This window comes from Mirounga angustirostris, unplaced genomic scaffold (assembly GCF_029215605.1).
Source record: "Mirounga angustirostris isolate CCGP_5_RB_7025 unplaced genomic scaffold, mMirAng1.0.hap1 SCAF_5, whole genome shotgun sequence".
Taxonomy (NCBI): domain Eukaryota; kingdom Metazoa; phylum Chordata; class Mammalia; order Carnivora; family Phocidae; genus Mirounga; species Mirounga angustirostris.
The window spans coordinates 95,771,590-95,775,683 of NW_026991713.1; positions in this window are offsets into that span (position 1 = coordinate 95,771,590).

Below are 4,094 nucleotides of genomic sequence, written 5' to 3' on the forward strand. Positions count from 1 at the left end.
CTGAGTCTCACCAATGGAATGTGGGCCACTTCCATGCATTGTCCATGCTCTTTCCCCTTTCTACAGAGTGAAGACAGATGACTGACCATCCAATGGGTGGAGGAGTCACAGGATGGGAAGAAGTCCCATTATCAGCAGCACCAAATAAGTCTGCTATGTGAGTGAAAAGCAAATTAATTTTCTTTTTAAGCTTTAAGCTCTGGTCCTGGATTCAGTGTCTGTCTATTCTGATAAAAAACCATGAGCATCTCTTCACCTATGAGAGTGAAACCACATGCTGTTTTTAAGTTTTTTGGTTCTCTTTGATCCAAGAGTTTTGAGGTAAACTATTAAGTGAAAAAGGAGTATCTGAGAAAGAGGAAAGGTACAGGACATTTATAGGGGAAGACCATTCAGGGAAATGAATAGTGAACACTGGTATGAATTGAGGGGGGAAAAAAGAAATTGAGTAAAGGACTCCAGTGCCCAGGTAATAGTAAATATATATATATAAGCAATGCTGGTGCTTAAGCTACATGTTAGGTATGTTGAGTCTGATTGTGGTGGTCCTTGTCTATTATGTTAAGAACTGTGGTGTTTTAAATGATGGGTCAATGGTTCTTGTGATATACTAAACACCATGAACAGAAGAATGTAAAGTTATAGTAAAGGCCAGGCAACTCTAACAAAGAGGCCAACAAATATGGTGATTTTTTTTTTTTAAAGATTTTATTTATTCATTTGAGAGAGAATGAGATAGAGAGAGCATGAGAGGGGGGAGGGTCAGAGGGCGAAGCAGACTCCCTGCCGAGCAGGGAGCCCAATGCGGGACTCGATCCCGGGACTCCAGGATCATGACCTGAGCCGAAGGCAGTCGCTCAACCAACTGAGCCACCCAGGCGCCCCAAATATGGTGATTAATGAACAAAGTTTATTCTCTCTAAGGGAAACGTGCAGCAGCAAGAGTTGGCCTCTACTCTACAAATTACCCCCAAGAACCATGGCTAGAAAAGCTGTTCTCCTTACTCTAAACAGGGCTTCTTAGGTGACCTCAGTTGGTTCCATTTCCAACTCAAGAACAGAGACAACATTTTCTTTTTAGCCAATGACATGGATTTGCCTGGATTGTTTGTTAGCATTCTGTTGGTTAACATTTAGTCACATAGCTACTGCTTGCTGCAGGGGAAGTTAAGAAACATAGCCTCTTGCTGAAAAGCCATGTGCCCAGGAAAAAGAAACGCACAGATTTAAAATGTACTTCTTCAAAATTACAGCGATTACACCAGGGAATCTTTATTCTTTTTCAGTTTGGAAGTTGATCCAATGAATGCCACAGTATAAAAGTGCTAATATAGTTGATGAAGAGCCTACAGGGACCTTTATACAAAGAAAAGACATGCTGAAACATGACTTTTAGGCTATATATGATGACATGTGGGGCATAGCATGAAAAGGGGACAGATTAGTTCCATAATCTGAATTGTGGAGCAGTTATAATTGCACAGGCAAAAAATATAATGCTTCAGGACTATGACAGAGATATTGCCTATGGTCAAGAGAGGTGGACAGAGAGGAAGAGCAAAGAAACAGTAGGACTTGATAAACAAATGTATGTGGTAGGTGAGGATGAAGGAGAATTGTGTGTTTATGTGGAAGAGAGAGAAAATTAGTTTAACTTGGTAGTAGGAGAGTGTTATTTGAGGGGCCTAAAAACTCAGGGAAGAATAAGAAAAGCTGCAGCAATTCCTTCCCCACACATCTATCCATGAAACAATATTCCACTGTAGGACAAGGGACTAGAGGGCACTTGTGCAAGAAAGCAATGTAATCTGGACAAAACACTTGAGAATACTTATGTTACTTGGCTGTGAAGTCATTTTGGGTGGAGGGAGGAAGGGCTCAGCTCTGGTCCTGGATTCACTGTCTGTCTATTCTGATAAAAACCATGAGCATCTCTTCACCTAGAGTGAAACCACATGCTGTATTGAGAAAACAAATGACACAGATCACTCACGTAGGACAACAGAAGTGTGCTTGGGATTTGGACTTATTAAAAGAAATGAGATGAAAGAGGATAGACATTCAGCAAACAGTTCCTTAAAACACAGCACTTTTCTGAGAGTATCTAAGCGTTTATTATCAATTTCATTCCAGAACAAACAGATAATGAGGGTCTGAGAAGCCCTCTCCTGAGACATGACGTCACAGAGGATGCCTTACAGGTTCAGCCACTGTCAAACTGATGTTACAGGGCAGACTTCCTGGGTTCTGTCTCTTACCACCTTCACAGTGAGTAAGTGATCTTGCATCATCCCAGCTTCCTCCCCTCTCAGAGCTTCTCTCCCAGGAAGCTGAAAAGGATGGCCTGAAACAGAAAGAACGCTCCTTGGCTAAGGCTTAATGCAGCAAAATGACAGAACCTTATTTGGGCAGACACAATTTCAAGAGACTTAGATTGCAAATATTTCAGGACATCAACAAATATCTCACAGAATTTATATCAGGATGGAATTATGTGGCCCATGAGCCATAGTATGGAAAATAATTACCATAAGAGATTATAGCCAGACAGCAACTATAGAACTATCTCCCTATCTACATAATCAGTAAGAATATGAGGGTGAAGATCAAACATTTCAGTTTGCAAAATATGAATAAATTCACAAGGAATGGAAGGTAAGAAAACACAGCTCCAGATCCCTCATTCCTGTCCTGATTTGCCAAAGTTTCTATGTGGATAACCCCAGCCTTGTTTATCCCCAGATAGGAGTGATTGCGTGACCTTCATGATAAAAGTCACCAAAAACCATACAACTCTCATCCTTTCCATACAACTGGGAGGAAAAGAGAGTTTTCTAATCTGTAATTGGAAAGATTGGAGCTTATATTTTCTGTGGTTCCTTCTAGCTCTAATTTTCTATGTGTGAATAAGAAAGTTTGTCATAGTGTTCTCCTAAAATCTGATGTCTATTGAAACTACATAGCAGGAAAGTCTTAATCAAAATTATAAGGGTCAAACATATCACAAATATGCCAATATTTTAGCATCTAAACTGATTGCCCACACTTTATCATACCTAGAGTTAGCACAAAAAATCATGACACTCCAAGGAACTAACATTTGAATTTAGGAATGTGCATATCAGTGACCAAGAATGTGTGCAGGAGAGAGGGATAACCACTGAACCCAAGCTTTACCCAGCCTCTGTGAGGATAAAGGGGAATGACAGTAATGCTTTGCAAAGGGCAAAGCTGATGTTTAAGAGAGATAGGAGCCCACTCAGATTCTGAACTCTCAGACGGAACAGTTGTACTAACTTAAACTTTCCTTGACCACTTACAAGAGGCCCTGGATGATAAAGCCTTGTCTCTTCATCCCTCCATGAGGGTGATACCCCTCTCCCGTTGCTGCAATAGGAAATGTTCTAGACAAAGTCACCCATTTGACTCTTTTGAAATTATCACTTGGGATATCATTGTTCTACTTTGGGCTCTATGGCAAACAAGTGTCTCAAGAACAGTAGCAGAGGGATGAAGTGGAACACAAACTGAGAAGTGGAGACATTTATACAAATGACTGAGAGTTACAATGACTTCAAGTGAAATTTGGGACAATTCACTTAACTTCTCCAACTACACTAACAAATTGTATATTCTCGTTCATATAATGGCAATGTTGGGATAGATATTGTGGTTGTTTGCAATTAAAACCACCATATGCTTTGGTTATGTTGGGGATGTGACAAATACAAATACATGGTCTACCATTCTTCCCTTGAGTTGATAAAAAAAAGTTCTCAAATCCAATCATTTATCCAGCCAAAAATTTATCTCCCACCTGTTTTGCTTCCCTCAAAGCAACACAGTAACCTTTTATATACCAGACATTTCAATTTTGTGTGAGGGAAACTTGGTCAGAGCATCGGTAGAACATGTAATATTCATATGGAAGATAGGATATGGTGGATGAAGAGAACCCAAGAATCTGGCGTGTTCTCTCCCTGTGATGCCATGAAGAGTCATAGAACAGCACAAAGGAGGGAGGAAGTGACCCTGCCTGGAGAGGCAGGCCGCCTCACATACACAGTCTATGGGAACTATGGTCAACAGATCAT